The 22,916-nt window shown below is 47.5% G+C and overlaps 1 protein-coding gene and 1 long non-coding RNA gene across 4 annotated transcripts in view; one reads left to right on the plus strand and one right to left on the minus strand.

Moving 5' to 3' along the window:
- The window catches only part of TMEM50B (transmembrane protein 50B), a 53,114-nt gene that overhangs the window by 19,450 nt on the left and 10,748 nt on the right, over nucleotides 1–22,916 (minus strand). The window contains exons 1-2 of one of the 3 annotated variants that reach the window (XM_042855779.2): nucleotides 8,283–8,322; nucleotides 7,295–7,400 (exon numbers count right to left, since the gene is read on the minus strand). The exons of 1 other annotated variant lie outside the window; for it this stretch is intronic. The gene's annotated coding sequence lies outside the window, so the exon portion shown is untranslated. Of the gene's footprint in view, nucleotides 1–7,294; nucleotides 7,401–8,282; nucleotides 8,403–22,916 lie in introns of those variants that run through there. One more of the 3 variants, XM_005283929.5, reaches the window with a different exon arrangement.
- Nucleotides 8,395–14,975, plus strand: LOC135982580 (uncharacterized). Its single transcript, XR_010599995.1, has 3 exons — nucleotides 8,395–8,664; nucleotides 10,035–10,210; nucleotides 12,973–14,975. It is a non-coding gene; the product is annotated as an uncharacterized LOC135982580 (long non-coding RNA).

The raw sequence follows: 22,916 nt of genomic DNA on the forward strand, positions 1-22,916 counted from the left end.
CATGAATGGTTAGGACAAAGCCACAGACAACTGAAAGCATCACTGAGTGGTTGTGCTTGAGAAACAAACAATAACATAATGAGGCAATACATAGAGACTGCAATATATTTAGTCTAGTGGATATAAACCTTTGTACTATATTTGCCCAGAAATCGCATGCAAGAGCTTAACAGAATAGCTATCATTCAACAAAAAAGAAGGAGAATGAAAATATACCAATTATAGAATCCACACAACTGTTCGTAACACAGTACATAAAGATTAAAGGCAGAGTTATGTGGCTGTCAATAATTCCCCCCCGAGTTTTGCCCACACTCCAATAGATAAAGTTAAACCTATACTCTTCTCTCCCTGCCAGATTTGCTTTATTTTCTTTGAGGTTTGTAGGTTTTACATTTGTATGTTAATACGTTTATATATTTTAGGTGGGTGGTATGAATTATTCATATTTATGATGCAAGAATGTCTTTGCCAGTGGCATTTTGCACATATAATACAGATCTCCTGCTATAATCTCTCACCTGCTTAAATTTGAAAGCTAGGAAATAATATAATTGTTACTTAAATTAAACTTCAGCAAAGGTTTGTAGTGCATGATCTCTCCAGTAACGTTAATGCCTTATAAAAATGTCAGGTTTTCCCAAATGGAAGACTTTTAAATTCATTCTGATACTGAGATTACTTTAAATGGGTTTCATGGAATTGGTTTGCATATGAATATTTTTCTTCTTTCCTGAGCAGTAACAGCAGTTATTATTAGTCAGGGCATGACAATTTACCAGACAGCTGCTTGTCAGAGGAGTAAGTCTACCTGCCATAGGTTGGTACTAAAGATGAACCCACTAGTAAGCTCCATGATTACTGTTCTGGTAAGAATCACAGCAATTACCCCCAAGCTGCTGAAAAGTAGGGTAATGAGATTCTTACCAAGATTTTGGTACCAGAACTTGCTCCCCCTCTTGTTAATGGGTTTAGTGCCTGATAAATGTGAAGCCCCTCCTATACCCATCTGACACCTGGAAGGGAGAAGGAGATTCATCTTCATCCGGACCCCAAGTCCAGAGCCTCCTGGTTGTACAGGTGTCTGCTACTTTAGTCTTTTCCCAATCAACTGGTTACTACAAGAGCTGGGTCACCACAACTCTATTCCTCACCCAGTTTTCTTAACTCCACCTCATAAATATTCCAGTGCCTCCTTCCACTGCACCTCACATCCTGCCCAAACAGCAGGAGAGAAATTGACATGATTGTCAGTTTCACATTGCCCAGCACTGTAAATATCATCAGTGAAACTGACTAGACTTATTAGTTTCATATTTACTTTCACAGAGAAAGGATATAGGGGAATATTTAGGAAATAAACTCAAATACTCTATGGGGTTTCACAATTATGTATAGATAAAGTAATCATTCTGATCATATTTACACTTTCAGTAATTGTCAAATATAAAATAAGTAGTCACGTTCTAAACAGGTCACATTTGCTTAATTTTTATGAACTTCTAGTATTTTAAAGTAATCTTTTCACCAAGAACGCTAGAAGCAAAGCATTTAGCTAATAGCCACAGCCAGTCATTTTCTTCAAAGAAAACTACCTTCCCAAAGGTTATTTATTAATTTTTAAAAAGAGTTCTAAAAACAAGAGAAAATAAGAATGCTACCTGATATTTTCTCCCTGATCCCAATATTATTCAGACATTTCAGAGAGAAGTAATATTATTGATATCATGCTATAGTGGACATGTTAAGGGAAATAGCATACAACTCAGTATACAAACAAAATTACTGCTTTAGAGACAGATATGTCAGAGTTACAGACACAGTATAACTTAAAATAGCAATAACTTTACCCAATTTATTAATTTGATCTGCCTCCCACTAAGAAGGATCAATGTTTCCTCTCTGTTCTGGTTTGCTAAGAGGTCACCCTCTCATTGAAAGAATGCCTGCTAGATTTTCAGATGACTACAACATCCAATTCTTAAGAAGATTCATATGGTTAAATAATTTTTTTCCTTTAAAAAAAATTCTTTAGTCAAAAGGGCAATGTGAAATACAAAAGTTCTCTCTTTCCTAGGACTTAGGTGGAAATGTAGTCTGTATTTTTCCCATCCTGAGGTATTAGGAAAATGAGTAACTATGCAGATTTGTAATTTCAAAACAACATGTGTCATTAACCCTACTAAAACTTGTCAGAACTCAAGTAATTTGGTGGTGATAGAAATATGTATATACAGTCTACACTTGCAAAAAAAGATATTTAAATTTTTTAACATTCAAAAAGTTGAACATCAAATTAGGGATGTTTGGCTCACTTGGGAAATCTGGAAGCTCACACGGGAAATCTGAAAGCTCACACAAAACTTCTCTCAGCATTTCAGTAACTATCCACACACATCAGATTCTATTTTTAATACTAACATTATGGCCAAAAATAGTGAAATCAGGGAAGCTGTTGCCTCCTTGCCCTTGCAAATCTAATAGGTTTTTTTAGAAGACCTGCTAGTTGAAATGCAAAACAATCTGCTGCCAATGCATATTATTTTCTTTATTACAGAGTGCATTCCTGATACCCAGAACTGGCCCTGAAACATGAGTTTTGTTTGAACTTGACTTTTCAGGCACATTAAAAAACACACCCCAACGAGAGGCGTAGAGCTTTCTGCGATGGGGCTACAGTGCTGCGGTGCCAGTATAGACACCATGGCGATTACAGCACTGTGTTTGGCCTCTGGGAGGTGTCCCACAATGCCTGTTCTCACCTTGCGGGGGAAGGATAGCTCAGTGGTTTGAGCATTGGCTTGCTAAACCCAAGGTTGTGAGTTCAATCCTTGAGGGGGCCGTTTAGGGATCTGGGGCAAAAATCTGTCTGGGGATTAGTCCTGCTTTGGGCAGGGGGTTGGACTAGATGACCTCCTGAGGTCCCTTCCAACCCTGATATTCTATGATTCTCTCTGGTCATCAGTTTGAACTCTACTGCCCTGCCTTCAGGTGACCAACCGTCATCCTCATCCCATAAATTCCTTTGGAAATTGGAAAGTCCCCTTCCTGTTTGCTCAGTAATGCATGCAGTGGTCTCAGCGCATCTTTCCAGGTGGCCATGCCTGCTCCACGCACAAGACAATCCCCACTTGGAGCAATGCTGAGCTGCTGGACCTCATCAGCATTTGCAGGGGGGGAGGCTGTCCAGTCCCAGTTGCTCTCCATCCATAGGAATTATGATACCTACGGACAGATTTCACGATGCATGACAGAAAGGGGCCATGACCAGGACACATTGCAGTGCAGGGTCAAAGTGAAGAAGCTGCGGAACGCCTACCACAAGGCGCAGGAGGGAAACCACCATTCCGGTGCTGCGCCCACAGGCTGCCAGTTCTACAAAGAGCTGGACGTGATACTCGGCGGCAACCCCACCTCCACTGTGAAGACCATTATGGATACTTCAGTGGCTCATGTGCCAGTCAAGAGTGGACCGAGCCAGGAGGAGGAAATCTGGGACGAGGATGTGGAGGGGGCGGGGGACCCAGAGGCAGAGGATGACTCGGAGGCCAGAGATGCATGCAGCCAGGAGCTCTTTTCTACCCCGGAGAAGGGTAGCCAGTCACAGCTGTCAGAGCTTGGCAAAGCACAAACAGGAGAGGAGGCACCCGATAAGTGGATCTGATTTTGGGAATCACTGAAGCGAGTTGTTGGGGTCAGGAGGGTTGCAGAAAGCAGGCTTGTCTCCCACCGCATGCCTAGTCTGAGCGGTAGAACAGGCTGTTGACTGATTCCCTCACTTCACAGGAATCTCCCTCAGAGATCTCCAGGAAACTCTCATGGAGATACTGGACAATCCGCTGCTGCAGGTTCTTGGGCAGAGGTGCTTTGTTTTTTGCCCCATTAATAGTAACTTTTCCGCGCTACTGTGCTGTCACGGGGGTGGGAGACCACTGCTGCACACAGGCGAGCCACATAGAGGCCAGGGTGGAAGCTGCAGGCTTGGAGAAGACCCTCCCTTGATTCCCTGCTCATCCTCAACAGTGAGATATGTTCCGTAATGATCATATCCTGTGGAAAGTATGGGGACAGGAATGATTATCAGGCCCCCCTTACAGTGCTGGCTCTCTCCAAGAGCCATGTGCCCAGTGTACAGCAGGGTCCGGGAAGAGTGATACCCTTCCCCTGCGGCTACCCACCATTTTGGAAGTCTTGTGGCTCATGTGTGCTTGCCTGGGGTCACCCAGTTAGTGAGAGGTGTGAGAGTACTGGCTGTGTTTTAAATCACTGAATCAGTATTCTCTGTGTTGCAAACAATAGTGCTTCTGTAGAATGTTGCGTTTAAACTTCACAGAGGTGACCTTGGGAGCCCCGCTGCTCTCTTTGTTATCAGCAGCTGAAAGGCTGCGCAGAATTAGAAAGCGGCCAAGAAGAACTAAGGAGGACTTTCTGCATAATGTTATGATGTACTCTGCCGCTGAGAAACAGGAATTGAAGGAGTGGCGGGACAGCGAGAAGAGGGACCAAAAGGAGAATACGACATGCCAGAATGAAGCCACAGAGTGGCTCTTAAAGGTTACGGAGCACCAAGCAGACACGCTCCAGGTGATACTAGCTCTTCAAATGAAGCAGCTCCACGCCCTCCCTCCCCTGTAGCCGCTGTCACAAAACTCTTTCCCATGCGCCCCCCAGACACCGCCAATACACTCTTATCAACCTCCTGGCTCCAGTCTATACCCGAGGCATTCCACTCCTCCCTCCTCACAGTCCAGCACTGTGGACTCCAACTGCACTCAACACCCATCCCTCTGCAGTTGGCCCTGCTGAAGTACAGTACTCACTGCATTGTACTCCAAAGGAGAAGGCTGGACATACACAAATCTTTAGCTGTCCTGGGACCCCTCCTCCTTGTGGGACCTACCCTTATCCCTCTCATTGCTGATGGATTTTTTTGTTTGACTCTCTCCTCCGGTTGTTGTCTTTTAATAAAAGAATTGTGTTGGTTTGAAAACAATCTTTATTCTATTAATTGAAAGCAAAAAGAGCTCTGCAAAGCAACATACAATTATATTACACCCACTTATTGCATCATGTGCACCAATCACCTCCTAGCACAGGGGTAGGCAACCTATGGCATGGGTGCCAAAGGCGGCACACGAGCTGATTTTCAGTGGCACTCACACTGACCGGGTCCTGGCCACCGGTCCGGGGAGCTCTGCATTTTAATTTAATTTTAAATGAAGCTTCTTAAACATTTTAAAAACTTTATTTACTTTACATATAACAATAGTTTAGTTATATGTTATAGACTTATAGAAAGAGGCCTTCTAAAAACATTAAAATGTATTACTGGCAAGTGAAACCTTAAATTAGAGTGAATAAATGAAGACTCGGCACACCACTTCTGAAAGGTTGCCAACCCCTGTCTTAGCATTACAAGCACTGCACTCCCGAGCATAGCAACAAATATTAGTGGCTTTCAGCTTCAAATTGCTGCCTCAAGGCATCCCTGATCCTTATGGCCCCACACTGCACCCCTCTAATAGCCCTGGTCTCTGGCTGTTCAAACTCAGCCTCCAGGCACTGAGCCTCTGCAGTCCAACCCTGAGTGAAGCTTTAATCCTTCCTTTCACAAATATTATGGAGTGTACAGCATGCAGCTATAAGCATAGGAATATTGTCATTGGCCAGGTCCAGCTTCCCATAGAGGCAGCATCAGCAGGCTTTTAAATGGCCAAGAGCACACTCAACGGTCATTCTGCACTTGCTCAGCCTGTTGTTGAACTGCTCCTTGCTGCTGTCAAGTTGCCTCATGCCTTCATAAGCCACGGCATTAAGGGATAGACGGGGTCTCCCAGGACCACAATGGACATTTTGACTTCCCCTACAGTGATCTTCTGGTCTGGGAAGAAAGTCCCTGCTTGCAGCTTCCTGAACAGGCCAGTGTTCCGAAAGATGCGTGTGTCATGCACCTTTCCGGACCAGCCTGCGTTAATGCCTGTGAAATGCCCACGGTAATCCACAAGCGCCTGGAGAACCATTGAGAAATACCCCTTGTGATTAATGTACTTGGTGGCTAGGTGGTCTGGTGCCAGAATTGGAATATGCGTGCCATCTATCGCCCCTCTGCAGTTAGGGAAGCCCATTTGTGCAAAGCCATCCACAATGTCACGCATGTTGCCCAGAGTCACGGTCTTTCGGAGCAGGATGCGATTAATGGCCCTGCACACTTCCGTCAACACGAGTCCAACGGTAGACTTTCCCACTCTGAACTGATTAGCGATCGATCGGTAGCAGTATGGAGTAGCCAGTTTCCACAGTGCAATTGCCACGCGCTTCTCTAATGGCAGGACAGCTCTCGTGCTCATGTCCTTGCGCCTCAGGGCTGGGGCGAGCTCATCATCCAGTCCCATGAATGTGGCTTTCCTCATCTGAAAGTTCTGCAGCCACTGCTCATCATCCCAGACGTGCATGACGATGTGAGCCCACCACCAGTACTTGTTTCCTGAGCCCAAAAGCGGCGTTCCACTGTGGTCAGTACCTCCATGAATGCCACAAGCAATCTTGTGTCATAGCTACTATGTGTGGTGAGATCAATATCACACTTCTCTTTCCTTCGTAATTTAAGGAATAACTCTACTGCCACTCGTGATGGGTTGGTCAGAGCAAGCAGCATATTGGTCAACAGTTCAGGATCCATTCCTGCAGCCAGAAGAGGTAGGGCGCTCAGTACACAAACTGTTGAAAGATGGTGCCAAATGCAGACGGAAGCACAGGGATTGCTGGGATGCGAAGCAATTTATCATGGGTCATTGGAACAGGACCCAGGATGCCCCGTAACCCCCTCCGCCTTCCCACAAGTGTTAGTGGCAGAAAAGAAAGAGGTGTTCTGTGGGATAGCTGCCCAGAGTGCACCGCTCCAAATACTGCTGCAAGTGCCACAAGTGTGAACACGCTATTGCGCAGGCAGCTGACAGTGTGAACACACAACAGCAGTTTCCCTTCAGCGCTCTCTGAGTGGCGCTGTAAGTGCCAGCACTGTAACTTTTTCAGTGTAGACGTGCCTTTACTGCAGAACAAGAGAGTCACTGGAGGTAATGCTAAATAGGAATAAGGCACGCTTGTTCTGGAATAAGAGCATACACACATGGAGTTGGTTGGGAACAGCACTTTAAATTCACACCTTACCTTAATTGGCATTAATTTTGAAGTATAGACAAGCCCTAAAATAGAACTAGAACTCAGGAATTCCATCTGAAATCCAGTGCAAAAGGCTACAGTCTCCCATGAAAACATGGAATGGGAAAAAGTTTACCTATTATGCTTTTCATTTATTTTTGCATTTCCTAAAGTTTGTACAATGAAAATCCAGTATAGGTGGTCTCTGCACTTTCTGGTGTCTCTGCGGAGTGCTGCCTCTCCTCGTTTTCAGATGAGAAAGAACAGATAGGAGGGGGAAGAAATTAAAACCAAAATTTCTTTCAAAAAGGATAAAACATCACTCTAAAGACAGTTAAAAATACACCTATTTTATAAAAGAGTTTGAGAACCCTTGAACTAGTCCATTATAATCACTTTTTTTACATGGAGTTTCACTTTCACGTTTTCACCCACTGTGACACACTGCTACAAGATATGGGCTGTGACGCAGAAGAGGGGCAAAGAGGCGTGAGGGGGGAATAGGCTTGGGGGGAGCGGCAGGGCCGCATTTTGGGTGCCGATGCCCCTTCCCCCCCCCCACTTTTAGGGAGTATCCATTCCCCAGCACCGGGAGCAGGGGGAAGGAGATGAAGGGGCAGCCCCCCCCCCCCCCCCCCGGGTGACCAGCTGTCCAGATTTTATAAGGACAGTCCCAATTTTGGGGTCTTTTTTTTATATAGGCTCCTATTACCCCCCCATCCCTCTCCCGATTTTTCACACTTGCTGTCTGGTCACCCTACCCCCAGCACTGGGAGTGGGGGGGAGGTAAATGGGCCAGCCCCCCAATGCAGAAAGCGACGAGAGATTTTCACCCTCACCCCCGCGCGCGGAGAGCCGTTGGCCTGCGGCCGTTAGGAGGGGCTCCCGTGGAGCGCGTGGGGTCTCCTGCCGCACGTGGAGCAGGCGCCGGGGGAGGGGGGTTAGAACGGGCGGGGGGAGGGAACGCTCGCTCAGGAACAGCCCCTGCCCCAGCGGGAGGCGGCAGCCGTCAAGTTGCTCTCCGCCTCCCTTCGCGAGGGGCTCGCTTCGCCCGCCTTTCCCGCGCGCTCGCCCCCTCCCCGCGCGCTGGGCCCGTCCTAGGGGGACGCAGGCACCGAACCTACCGCGTCCTGCGTGAGACACTTCCTGCTGCCACAGCCCGGCCGGCCGGGGAGGAGGGGCAGGCGAGGAGACTGACAGGCGCCTCTGCCCAATCAGCAGCCGCAGCGAGGCATCACAATGGACTGGGCAGGGAGGAAGGAAGCACAGCGCTGTGGTTAATCCGACCCGGGCGTGAGGCTCGAGCCCAGTCCAGGCCCTTCCCCGGCTGGGAGCCCCCAAAGCAGCCCCTGCCCCTCCCCCTCCCCTCGGAGCTGCAGCATCATCACCATCGGGACCCTGAGTCACTCTGTTGTTCCCCCCCACCCCCCCGCCGCACCAGGCAGCCGTGGCATGGCCCGTGCCCCTCTGGCAGCACCAGGCGGAATCCAGCCTGCATCACAATGGGTCAGTGATGTGGTTACAACACGCACAACCCAAACCTTGGGAAGGAAGGACAGCGGCCGTACAGATGCGCTGGGAGCTCAGTCCTGGGGAACAGTGACACAGAAAAAGACGTGGGGTTGGTGGTGGATAATCAGCTGGACATGAACTCCCCCTGCGATGCTGTGGCCAAAGGGGCTAAGACGATCCTACAAGGCATAAGTTGGGGAATCGCAAAGAGGTTATTTTATCATTTGGCACTGGTGCGACCACTGCTGGAATCCAACCTGTGGCCAGTTCTGGTGCCCACAGTTCAAGAAGGATGTTGATAAATTGGAGATTGTTCAGAGAAGAGCCATGAAAATGACTAAAGGATTTGAAAACATGCTTTATATTGACAGACGCAAGGAGCACACTCTATTTAGTTTAACAAAGAGAAGGTTAAGGAGTGACTTGATTACAGTCTGTAAATACCTACTTGGGGAACAAATATTTAATAAAGGCTCTTCAGTCTGGAAGAGAAAGGTATAACATAGGGGTGGGGCCACACACAGCTCACCCGGGGAGGGGTAAGCATAGAAGCTCAGGGCTTCCCCTAGGCTCTGGGATGAGGCCAGAAATGTGGGGTTAAGAGTGCAGGGGGGGGCTCCGGCCTGGGGCAGGGGGTTGGGGTGCGGGAGGAGGTGAGGGCTCCTGCTGGGGATGTGGGCTCTGGGGTGGGGCTGGGGATTTGGGATGCAGGAGGGGGCTCCAGACTGGGGCCAAAGGGGTTGGGTGCAGGAGCGTGCTCAGGGTTGGGGTATGGGAGGAGGTTCATGGTGCAGACTCCGGAAGAAAGTTTGGGTGCAGGAGGGCACTCAGGACTGGGCCAGGGGGTTGGGGTGCAGGCTCTGGCCAGGTGGTGTTTACCTCAGGCAACTCCTGGTCGGCAGCACAGCTGGGCTAAGGAAGGCTCCCTGCCTGCCCTGGCTCCGCACAGCTCCTGGAAGCAGCCACCATGTCTGGTCCCTAGGCGGAGGGGCCAAGGGGCTGTGTGCGCTGCCCTCAGGTGCCGCACCCGGAGTTCCCATTGGCCATATTTCCCGGCCAATGGGAGTTGCACAGCCGGTGCTGGGGGCAGGGGCAGCAAGCAGAGCTTCCCTGATCGCCCCTGCTCCTAGGGGCTACAGGGACATGCTGGTCGCTTTCAAGAACTGGAGCCAACCCTAGCTTCCCCCCGCAGTGGGCCAAGCCAGCGCTCACAGCTCTCATTTGGCACTGGTGCGACCACTGCTGGAATCCTGTGGCCAGTTCTGGTGCATACAGTTCAAGAAGGATGTTGATAAATGGGAGAGGGTTCAGAGAAGAGCCACGAAAATGATTAAAGGATTTAAAAACATGTTTTATATTGACAGATGGAAGGAGCACAATCTATTTAGTTTAACAAAGAGAAGGTTAAGGAGTGACTCTCCCCCCACAGTGCAAAGACTTGCCAAGGGCCGTATGAAATGAAGCAGCGGGCCGGATACGACCCGCAGGCCGTAGGTTCCCCACCCCTGGTGTAACATGATCCAATGGCTGGAAGTTGAAGGTAGGCAAATTCAGACTGAAAATAAGGCGTAAATTTTTAACAGCATCAACCATGGAACAATAAAAAGCCTGTAAGGGTGGGTTTAAAAAAAAAAAATCCCTAACTTCCCTTTTTTTAACCTTTGAATATCAGGAATATCAAGTCTGGTTCGGAGGACTCAGAGGACTGGGAATTTCCTCTTTACCAACAAGAACTTTTATACCATTTGTAGGATATTGGAGTTAAATAAAATTAACTTTTAAAAACAGTAAATAAAATTTATTTCCTTTCACATTTAAGCAGGTTTGATACTTTTGATGTCATAATCATACTAATTGTCCAGTCAGCCATTCAGTCTTCTAAGGAAAACACAGCAGCCAAGACCTGAATTTATTGTTAAAAAAAGAGGGGGAAAATAAAAGTAAAAAAAAAAAACAAAAGGTGTCAGGCCTTCTTTATATACTGTAAAGAAGAAAAGAGGGGAATATTCTTTTTTGTTCCTTTGTAGGTTGCTTTTAATAACTGTAGATTCATAGGTTTCAGAGTAGCAGCCGTGTTAGTCTGTATCCGCAAAAAGAACAGGAGTACTTGTGGCACCTTAGAGACTAACAAATTTATTAGAGCCTAAGCTTTCGTGGACTACAGCCCACTTCTTTGGATGCATACAGAGTGGAATAAATATTGAAGAGATATATATACACACATACAGAGAGCATAAACAGGTGGGAGTTGTCTTACCAATTCTGAGAGACCAATTAAGTAAGAGAAAAAAAACTTTTGAAGTGATAATCAAGATAGCCCAGTACAGACAGTTTGATAAGAAGTGTGAGAATACTTACAAGGGGAGATAGATTCAATGTTTGTAATGGCTCAGCCATTCCCAGTCCTTATTCAATCCTTTGTTGATTGTGTCTAGTTTGCATATCAATTCCAGCTCAGCAGTCTCTCGTTGGAGTCTGTTTTTGAAGTTTTTCTGTTGTAATATAGCCACCCGCAGGTCTGTCATTGAATGACCAGACAGGTTAAAGTGTTCTCCCACTGGTTTTTGAGTATTATGATTCCTGATGTCAGATTTGTGACCATTAATTCTTTTGCGGAGAGACTGTCCGGTTTGGCCAATGTACATGGCAGAGGGGCATTGCTGGCACATGATGGCATATATCACATTGGTAGATGTGCAGGTGAACGAGCCCCTGATGGTATGGCTGATGTGATTAGGTCCTATGATGATGTCACTTGAATAGATATGTGGACAGAGTTGGCATCGGGCTTTGTTACAAGGATAGGTTCCTGGCTCAGTGGTTTTGTTCAGTGATGTGTGGTTGCTGGTGAGTATTTGCTTTAGGTTGGGGGGTTGTCTGTAAGCGAGGACAGGTGTGTCTCCCAAGATCTGTGAGAGTAAAGGATCATCTTTCAGGATAGGCTGTAGATCTCTGATGATGCGCTGGAGAGGTTTTAGTTGGGGGCTGAAGGTGACAGCTAGTGGTGTTCTGTTATTTTCTTTGTTGGGCCTGTCTTGTAGGAGGTGACTTCTGGGTACTCGTCTGGCTCTGTCAATCTGTTTTTTCACTTCAGCAGGTGGGTATTGTAGTTTTAAGAATGCTTGATAGAGATCTTGTAGGTGCTTGTCTCTATCTGAGGGATTGGAGCAAATGCAGTTATATCTTAGAGCTTGGCTGTAGACAATGGATTGTGTGGTGTGTCCTGGATGGAAGCTGGAGGCATGTAGGTAAGTGTAGCGGTCAGTAGGTTTCCGGTATAGGGTGGTATTTATGTGACCATCGCTTATTAGCACAGTAGTGTCCAGGAAATGGACCGCTTGTGTGGATTGATCTAGGCTGAGGTTGATGGTGGGATGGAAATTATTGAAATCATGGTGAAATTCCTCAAGGGCTTCTTTTCCATGAGTCCAGATGATGAAGATGTCATCAATGTAGCGCAAGTAGAGTAGGGGCGTTAGGGGACGAGAGCTAAGGAAGCGTTGTTCTAAGTCAGCCATAAAAATGTTGGCATATTGTGGGGCCATGCGGGTACCTATAGCAGTGCCGCTGACTTGAAGGTATATATTGTCCCCAAATGTGAAATAGTTGTGGGTGAGGACAAAATCACAAAGTTCAGCCACCAGGTTAGCTGTGACATTATCAGGGATACTGTTCCTAATAGCTTGTAGTCCATCTTTGTGTGGAATATTGGTGTAGATCTACCCAACCCCCTTGGCCCCAGTCTGGAGCCCCCTCCTGCATTGGTGTATTCTCTTGTATCAGGGCTTCAGTCTGGCAGCCATCAGGCTGGAGCTCCCTCTTGCTCCCCTGACCCTGCCAAGCACTGCTCTATCTGTGGTGCTGTCGTTCTCAATCCTCCTACAGGGCAGCCAGTCCTCCTCCCTTGGCTTCCAGGAAGAGACTGCCTCTGTTCTGCTCAGCAGCCCTTCTTATATGGGCCAGCCTGGCCCTTACTGGCTGCTCCACTAAGCCGTCTCCCTATTGGCTGGCTCAATAAGGCCTCTTCTAATTGGCTGGGTTCTGCGCAGCCTCCCCAAGGCTGCCTTAACCCTTCTTCTGCCTGTGTGGGGCAGCCGCCCCACTACACACCTTTTGCAACATTTTCATCACTTTCTCACTGACCCTCGTCAGGCACAAATCTCTGCGAACACCCAAAGCATGGTGAGTGTTGGCGGGGGCGGGGGGCACTCTACATGGGGAAAAGAGCACACACTCTTTGCAAGGGTCGTGGTGCAGCATTCTAGGGAACAAATTCTAAAATTCTCCCACACTTTTCCACAGGTGGAGGTAATTCTAGCAGACATCTCACTGCTAAGGGTAAGCAGGGAAACGAGGATACAGCTACTCCATGCTTGTGGCTTCTGCCCTTCTCCCTATACTGCTCACCTATGTGCCGCTTTGGTCCCTGCACAAGTAATTGCCGAATGGCATGGGAAAGCTTCCTACAATGGGGGGGAAGGAACAAAGCTGCTCTGCCATAGAACCTTCGGCAGAGGATTACTGAGTACCGCCAGGAAACTTTCCTGGAGATTTCTCTGGAGGATTCCCATGAGATCTCAGCGTGCATAACACTCTGTTCCGCCGTACTGATTAGCTACACAGGGAAACGTCCAGCTTACAGAAACCCAGACAGCTTCCCACATTTGTATGCCCTGAACCCACCTCTGCACTACACAAGCCACAGCCACTTACCAGAAGTCTCATCTCCTGCTTCTTGCTCGACGGAGAGCAACTGCTGAGCCTGGCTAGGCACCGCTGGAGTGGAGAACAGTTCCTGGCTGCCTGCTCCGTCGGGCGACCCCACTGGGAGCTGCACATCCTCATCTAACTCCACCTCTTCATCAATAACTTTGTCCTCCATGTTATGTCTTCTTTCCGCCGCCACCGTGCCCTCCGAAGTATCCACAGGGCTCTGGGTGATGGAGGTGGGGTTGCCACCGAGGATAGTGTCCAGCTCCTTATAGAACCGGCAGGTCTTAGGTGAAGCACCTGAGCGATGGTTTGCCTACCTTGCCTTATGGTAGGCCTGCCTCAGCTCATTTATCTTTGCTCTGCACTGCAGAGTGTCCCGATCATAGAGCCCGTAGGTATCCCAATTCCTGCGGCTCAAGCACAGCTGGGACTGCACAGCCTCCTTTTCCCATATACTGAGCAGATCCAACAGCTCTGCGGTGGTCCAGGTGAGAGAGTATTTGCTGTGGTAACCAGTCACCTGGGAAGATTCAATGAGACCTCTCCAACCGAGCACACAGGAAATGGAATTTCAAAAATTCCCAGGGCTTCTAAAGGGGAGAGGCGGATGGTTGTTTTCTTGGCTGCAAGTAGTGGAGTTCAAATAGCTGACCAGAGCAGTCAGGATGGGCACTGTGGGACACCTCCTGGAGGCCATTAAAGTGATGAAATGAAGTGTGGTGTCTACACTTGCACTTTGTCGACAAAAACATAGAGGAAAAAGATGTAAATCTCTCATGAGGATGAATGTATTTTGTCGCAAAAAACAGGCATTCTCCCTGACAAAAATCACCTGTCAGTGTGTATGCACTCATGGTTTGGGTCAACAAATGGCAGTTTTGGCGACAAAACTTGGTAGTGTAGACAAGGTCTTAATGAATGCCAGTGAAAATGAGGTAGGATCAGAGGCTAAAACAGGAAAAGAACAAGTTAAAAATTACTTAGACAAGTTAGATATCTTCAAGTCATCAGGGCCTGCCATGAGGACGGGACTGGACTCGATGACCTCTCGGGGTCCCTTCCAGTCCTAGAATCTATGAATCTATGAAATACATCCTAGAATACTCAAGGAGCTGACTGTGGAGATATCTGAGCCATTAGCGATTATCTTCAAAAAGTCATGGAAGATGGGAGTGATTCCAGAGGATTGGGCAAATATAGTATTAATCTATAAAAAGAGGAATGACAACCCAGGGAATTACAGACCAGTCAGCTTAACTTCAGTACCTGGAAAGATAATGGAGTAAATAATTAAGCAATCAATTTGCAAACACCTCGAAGATAATAAGGTGATAAGTAAAAGTCAGCATGGATATGTCAAGAACAAATCATGTCAAACCAACCTAATAGCTTTCTTTGACAGGGTAACAAGCCTTGTGGATAGGGGGGAAGTGGTAAATGTGGTATATCTTGACTTTAGTAAGGCTTTTGTTACTGTCTCGCATGACCTTCTCATAAACAAACTAGGGAAATGCAACCTAGATGGTTTGAGACTTGCTGGTTTGATACACGCAGCTGTAGTCCACCCGTTGAATAAATTTTCCTCCCAAACAGATCCAGTTTCTTTAAGTCTTTCTGTTTGGGGGTAGCTCTTGCTTAGCTCTGTCTGTCCCTCTCATTGGCTGCCGATACAACTAGGGACCCAGGAGGAGGGTGAGAGTATAAGTATTCATACCCCTTGGCTGGCATGTCGTATTTCTTCTCTGCCCTCTTCGAAGTGGGAGGGAGAGAAGATGGGGTCTGCCAGAGGGACTGGACCCATTACCGCCTCGTTAATGGATAGGGCCACCTTACATGGTGCTGCTGCAGCCAGAATGTTAATGAAGCTGTGGGATGATTCCTTGAGCTCCTCAACCTCTAGCGCCAGGTTGGCCGCTATCCTCTTTAGGAGTTCCTGGTGGGCTCTAAAGTCATCTTGGGGCAGCGAGCCACTCGGTCCTGATGCAGCCTCACCTGGGGAGGAGGAAGAGGCCTGTACCGGAGGGGGAGCTTCCTCCTCTTCTTCTGCCTCTAGTACCTCTATTGGGTCCACATCCTGTATATTGGTACCGGGTTTGGTACAGGAATCGGGGTCCGGTGCTGAGCAGAGCAGTGCGGGAGCACACCACTTGGATGCAACCAAGTAGGACCAGTGGGATGACGAACCTGGTACGGGGGGAAAACCCCATAAGTTCCAGAATGGCCATTGCATAGGCCACTGTCCACCTAGCCAGGTACCGGCAGGGGGACCCGCACCAGGGTCTGGCAGGATGTAAGACCTGTACCGGAGGCGGCTCTTAGGGTGGGCTTAGGGCTCCATCTCAGACTCCAATGAAGAGTCTTTCCAAAGTGACCATGGTGGAGTGGTTCCCCTCACTTCCACTCTGCGGTGCTGAAGATCTGAGGACCAGTGCCGGACTAGAGATGACCTCGCCAAAAAAAGCAAGGTCGGCTTGCTCCTGGAGGGTACCAAAGATTCCGGTGCCGGAAAGAAGCTTAGAGCACCATGTTCTCTCCTGCTCATGCCCATCAGCACCGGTGGTTGTCCCATCCAGGTCAGCAGTACCAGGAGGGATAACAAGGCCCTGGCCGATGCAAAAGCCGCCGGAGTAGAAGGCACTGTGATTCTTCCTGGCATCAGCAGTGAGTCCCGCACCAGACTCAACATCCCTCTGGGCAGAGTTGATGGTGCCACCATGGGACCGGGGGTTGAGGAGTGGTCCAATGTGGGCTGCACTCCATTGTCTTCCCCATTTGCCCTTCTTCGGCACTGGAGAGTGCCCTCTCTTGGAGCGCTGCTTTTTATGTTTCTTCCCTGGCACCAGAGATGGAGAACAGTGCCAGCATGGTCAGTGGGTATCGTAGGGGTAGGCTGTGCCTTCCCAAACAGCCTAGTGTGGCCCCGCCCACACTCTGCCCCCAGGCCAGACCCCCTCTTGCAGTTCCCAGAGCGCTCTGCCTTGGTTGGCCCAGGCTGGCTGGCCTGCATCCCGCAGAGAGTTAGGTCGGCTGATGCTGGGGCTGTGCCGTGATACCAGTCAGCTCTGTGTTCTTGGGGAACCAGGGTGCAGTATCCAGCCTGTCTGACTCATGAAAGGACACCGCCCCCCCTCCTCCTCCCCCAGCCTCTGCTTGAACCAAAACCGATCAGAAAAGAGACTTACAAAAAGCAATGAAAAGGCAGTGGGAGACACACCTAAACCCCTCCGGACAAGGGTGACAGGATTAAGGAAACTCCCCTAGCCTCATTTGCATCGGAGATGGGACAGGGAGGCATCTCCATTAGCATACAGAATGGAGAACAGAGATTCCAAGGCAAGAACCGCACTGAACTCTGGGACCAGAAAAGCAGGGAAGCACTGCATCCTGGGGATCTCTGCTCCAGATGTTAACAAACCTATGCCTGCACACACCCAGCTCAGCAGTTATCAAACCAATTCTAGTAATGAATCCTTGATTGATATCCAAAATACTGAAGCAGCCTAACTGTATTGTGAGCTCCCTGGAGGGAACACCACCCATAACTAGGAGTGATCAGCCCCTATTGTCTAGCCTAAAGAAAATCCTTGAGTCATCAGTTTACCCATAAACAAATCTAGTGTTCTCCCTTGAACCATTGTTTCTCTACAAAAACCCCTACCTGTGTTCAAGTAAGTGCCCTGATGCATGGATCCAAACTCTGCATCAGTTCCACTGGGATTTCATCTTCTCCTGACTGATTGTCCTGGGGGCTCTGCCTGTCTCCAGCACTCAGGACCCTGAGCTACCACTATCACCTGGGAACCCCGACCAGTTCAAGCTTCACGGACTGGTGAAATCCCGCTCTCTGTCAGTTTTCTTTCCTACCTCAGGTATAACTTTCTAACCCTGACTTGTTTGATCAGGTATAGTTTTCTATATATGACTTTTGTAACCTTTAATAATGTAACTGTTATGTTGGTTTAGGCTCTCCTTGTGTAGTTATCACTATTATTCAATAAATAACTTTTATGGTTAAGCTGGTTGCTTCCCTCTCTCTCTCTTTGAACTTTACTCTTTTGTGTTTTTAGCTTCCCCATTTACTCTGCAGCAACACTTCTCTTACCTAAGCTAAAGATCCCTGTAGCACCCAAAAATACTATGGGGTTTGCTCATCAAGTGGGTTACTACCAGTACAATTGTAACGTGAAAGCGGGGATAGGGACGTGCTGAACCTGTGACATACGAAGGTGGCAGCTTGGAAGTGCTGCTTGACCCAGACTACTGAGTCCAGGGGCATATAAGGGTGGCAGTTTGAAAATGCTGTTTGATCCAGCCTGCTTAGGCTTACTCTATTCCAGTGTGGTACCTGTAGCATATAAGGGTTGCAGCTTGAAAGTGCTGCTTGACCTGATCCATTCAGAGGGAGGTATGTGTGTGTGTTCATCTGGTTCTGGAGGAACCCAGCCCTGGGGAATCTAGGTCCTGCAGGATAGCTCCATTGGGACAGGACTTGCAGAAGGGAGAAGTAGAGCTCTATATGAAACACAAGTGACACAAGCAGTACATTAATAGAATTACAGAACCCCCTCCTCGCAAGAGTAACCCTAATAAATGAGCATACCCAAAAGTAACAGGCAAATCTGGTAACAAATCGGTGGAGAAACACGGGCCGCACGTGACCCTAATCACATGGTAATTGTTGAGTAGTTGCTGTGGAGTAGGGAAACTGAGGCACAGACCTGAGCAAGCTTTCTTTTCCTTTTTTAGACCAAGCTCCTTTAGCAAGATCTCTCTCTCTCATAGAATATTTGGTAACCTTCTGTTAAGAATCGTGCTTAGAATACCTGTAGAACTGTGCAATATTGTAGAACTGTGCAGGTTACGAGTTGTGCCTTAAAAATAAAGGTTTTAGAGCAATACTGTGACTAGTGAAAGAGCTGTTGGTGGGGATCATTAGTGAGATAAGGAAGTAGAGATGGCTGAAAAAGACCTTTTGGCTGGTCGCTTGAGACAGGAGAAAACTAACAGGTTAGCGAGATGGGTAATGAAGAAGGGGAAATGCCCCTGGGAAAGGGGGTGCTTTAACCAGGGCCGGCTCTAGGATTTTTGGCGACCCAAGCGAAAACAATTTTGGCCGTCCCCCCCCCCCTCCCCGTTTTTTTCTTACCCCACCCCTGGCCCCGCCTCAACTCTGCCCCTTCCCCAAATCCCCAGCCCTGCCTCCTCCCCACAGGCTCTCAAGCCTAGGAGGGAGGGAGGGAGAGGGAGAAGCAGCGCATGAGCCCTGGCCACTCGGGGTCTCCCCCTCCCTCCCAGGCTCTCAAACCCGGGAGGGAGGGGGAGATCCTGAGCGGCTGTGGCGCGCGAAACAGCTGATTCGCGCACTGCGGCTGCTCGGGATCTCCCCCTCCCTCCCGGGTTTGAGAGCCTGGGAGGGAGGGCAAGCAGCGGCGCGCGAGCGGCAGCAGCGGAGGTGAGTTAGGGCAGCCGGGGCACATTTTTAGGGGCGGCATGGCCTGCGCCAGAATGCAGCCCCTAAAAATGTGCCACCCCAAGCACCAGCTTGTTTTGCTGGTGCCTAGAGCCAGCCCTGGCTTTAACGGTGAGAATCCCCTGACTGAAGCTAGTCTGAGCTTTGAACAATATTGCACAACCTTTAAGCCACGGGAAAGAGGCTCTCCCTACCAGCCAGATGAAAAGGCCTAGCGAAAGCTGCAGGGAGGTGCTGAACCCCAAAGAGGCATGAGGAAACACCAGGTGGAAGGACCTGGGTTGGGGGAAAGAATGTTAAGTCCAGAAAGGGACTGAAGAAAATGTGGAGTGAGGGAAAGTCTTGTTTAGATTTACATTGACATTTGAATTGTGATGTTTGAATAAAAAAGAACTAGAAGTGCTGTTTGACTCACAAGTAGTTCGGTATAGTTTTTGAGAAGCTGAAAAAGGGGAAACTGTCTGAGGCAATGGTAGAGTGTGAGGCTGAATTGAGTATAGATACATTCTGACTACCTGCAGTAGCTTCCCCTCTGTGTAAAATTACCCATTATTGATACTTTTTATGTAGTGGTGACAGCACTTGCGTACAAAAGCCACTTGTATTGTAATCATTGTCTTCTTACACTGTGCAAAGCAGGGCTAGGCGATACACTGGTGAAAGACTGGCATGCCAGCACTTTCACTATTGCTACCCCCAGTGCAGTTGTTGTAGGTATTCCCAGCTCAGTTCACTGGGCCACCCTGCTCTGGAGCATATAAAGCTGAATGCTCTCAACCTAGACATTAGAATTATTTAATGTGTTTTGCTGGTTAGAATCCCCCCCTCCATCTTCCTGAATGCACATTTCACACTATCTCCAAAATTCCATAAATGGGCTCTCATATTGATCCTGTTTTGTGTACTTTCTCAAGCTTTTCTTGTTCTAGTAGTAGCATGGTCCGGGGTGAGTCCATTAAGATTTTGAATCAAGTTTTCTTTCAAACCAAAAAGTTTAAAAAGTTACCTACTTTAGATCTAGTTGTTGAATGGCTAATCAGTGAAGGAAAAAACAGGGAGGTTTTAAAACTGGTTCCTAGTGTGGTCAGAGGATCAAAACTTCAACCTTAAAAGCAGAGCAGTGAAAATTTTGACTTAAGCTGTCAATTACTAACTAGCTCCCTTCGTGCTTCCTGTACATTATTTAATTAGCTCTCTATTTCTTGCTTTCTGGCCTGTTTGTTCTCAAAGCAATGGAGAGACAAAAGGATAGATTAGCACCAATATATATTGAGAGATCCACTGCCTCTCTAAACAAAAAGAGTTGCTGGGCAATTGCCCATTATAAAGGACTTAATATGAACCAGGTTTTAGAAATCTTGAGGCAAAAATACTAAATTTGGATTAAATTCAATATTGGAGATGTTAGCTGGCAGTCTCACAAAACAAGTGTTCATATTCAGATGACTGATTTATCTACGGCAGGGTCCGTCAAAAAACAGAGAAGCAGAAATTAGAAAGAGGAAGAAAGTAAACAAAAAGAGGAAGAATTTTTAAAGATTACTCAAAAGGAACAGAGACTAGGATGATGGGGAACTAAGAATGAAACAAAGACAGGAGCAACATAACCTAAGGCATATAGAGAGATGTCAAGTGGAAACAAACATAAAATGCAAAGACACTAAAGACAGACATAAGCCCTGATCCTGCAACCACTTGTGTACGTGAGTACTGCCAATGAGATTTAAATGTCTCAAACCCATCAAGGCATTCACAAATCTACCTATTCTTACCATTGTTATCTTCATCTTCCCTCCCTCCTATTTTTATAGACCTTGTTAGACCCTGATCCTCCCCTCACTCATTCCCGACTCCCACCCAAAGTTCCACTAATCCATGGGGTTCTCTCTATGGGCACAGGAATCTGCCCATGCAATTCAATTGTAGAAACAGCCTTACATCAAGCTTTTCAGAGCAGGAAACGAACCTTATGTCTGTACAGCACCCAGACCCTGATTGGAGCACTACGTCAGCATAAATAAAATATAATAATTATTACCGGATTGAAGCAGGAATCTTGCCTTATCTTCTACTTGTAAAGTGCCACACCGTCTTTGGCACTGAGGCTAGGTCTACACTATGGGGGGCGGGGAGGGGGTCGACCTAAGATACGCAACTTCAGCTACGTGAATAGCGTAGCTGAAGTTGCGTATTTTAGGTCGACTTACCTGGCTGTGAGGACGGCGGCGAGTCGACCGCTGCCACGCCGCCGTCAACTCCGCTTCTGCCTCTTGCCACGGTGGATTTCCGGAGTTGACGGCAGAGCCATCAGGGATCGATTTTATCGCGTCTTCACTAGACACGATAAGTCGATCCCCAATAGATCGATTGCTACCCGCCGATCCGGCGGGTAGTGAAGACGTGCCCTCAGTAATATAGTAAGAGCTCCCCTTCCATGCACTGCACCTTTTGCTACCCACTCAGTACATCTCTCTGAATTCACACCACTACATTCTTATCCTCTCCTCCAAGCATCTGGTAGTGCTAGTAAGGGCACCAGACGGGGAGGACTCTGAGTTACTACAGAAAATTCTTTCCCAAGTTTCTCCCTGGCGGGTCTTGCCCACACATTCACGGTCTAACTGGTCAGAAGGTTGGGAAGAAATTTCCCCCCAGGTCAGATTGGCCAAGACTCTGGGGGTGAGGGGGGTTCACCTTTCTCTGCAGCATAGGGCACAGGTCACTTGAAGGTTTAAACTAGCGTAAATGGTGAATTCTCTGTAACTTGAAGTCTTTAAACCATGACTTGAGGACTTCAGTAACTTAGCCAAAGGTTAGAGGTCTATTTCAGGAGTGGGTGAGGTTCTGTGGCCTGCAACCTGCAGGAGGTCAGACTAGATTATCACAGTGGTCCCTTCTGACCTTAAAGTTGATGAGTCTACGATTCCTTCCTCCACATTATTCTCTGACGCTGTTGCTGCTCTTCTTCCCCTGGTGATTTACATCTCTTGAACTTTCCTCACCCCCAGACAATGTTTCTGGCCAGTTTCTACACCAGTTCGTGCTGCTAATCTCAATTGTGGGCAGGTGGGGGCCTCCCCATACGTATTGCCCATATGTAGGAAGCGGAAGGAAAAGCCACACACAAACATGTGGGGAAGCAGTTTCAAAAATGCAAACACTTTTTTCCCATGTTCTATTAGCTGTGTCAGCTGCTTCCTGCAAGAATGCATACTTGGCAACTTCTCTTGCCCCTTGCTTGTCCTCTGCTCTTCCCTGCAGTGCCCCCTGTTGCTTCTCCTCAAAACCTTCTCTGTTGGTTATTCAAATGAAGGTGAATGGCAGCTCTCAAGACCCAATAATACCTTTTGTGCAACAGTATCTGCTGCAGGGATGTTTGAACTTTGGAGCCCAAGCGCTACAGCTACTGGAGCAGGATTTAGATGCATGGTAAAGGTCTAGTAATTAAAAGAAACTGAAATGCAGGTTTGGGTAGGACTGAGCAAAATACTGACACCAAAGTTGATATAGGATAGTCTATTCCAACAAGTACATAACTAATTTTTATCTGAATATTAAGATCTCATATAGACAAGCCTTTCAAGGCACTTTCTATCTACTAATTATTCACATAACTCCCTGTACATGTACATAGTCAGACACCCTTTGTATCTGGAAGTAATATCTTAATTTTATTATTTTCCACAAGTCAGAACTAACAGAGAACTCTCATCAATCTCAGATTAGAGGCCCATTATTAGACCTCACATGGGATGGAGAATTTACTGCTCTCTGGGCAGTTCTTTCTTGGGTTTGTATAATTCAAATACACTTCTTAGATATTATGGTGCTAGGGGCTTTAGAAATGCTGATTAGATAGCATGATATTCTTAAGATTTCATAGCCTAAAATATGCAGAAAACTGACATTTGTATCAGCCTTTCAAAAATATAATCCCCCACATGCCAGGGGCAAGTAGAATTTAATTTCCCCCCCCCCCCATCATCAAGGTAAAGTGTGGAAAAGCAGATCTTGTGCCCAATAATTTTTCCATGACCATTTTGTAAAGCTGATTTAAAGTACA

Source organism: Chrysemys picta, chromosome 1 (genome assembly GCF_011386835.1).
Source record: "Chrysemys picta bellii isolate R12L10 chromosome 1, ASM1138683v2, whole genome shotgun sequence".
Classification (NCBI taxonomy): domain Eukaryota; kingdom Metazoa; phylum Chordata; order Testudines; family Emydidae; genus Chrysemys; species Chrysemys picta.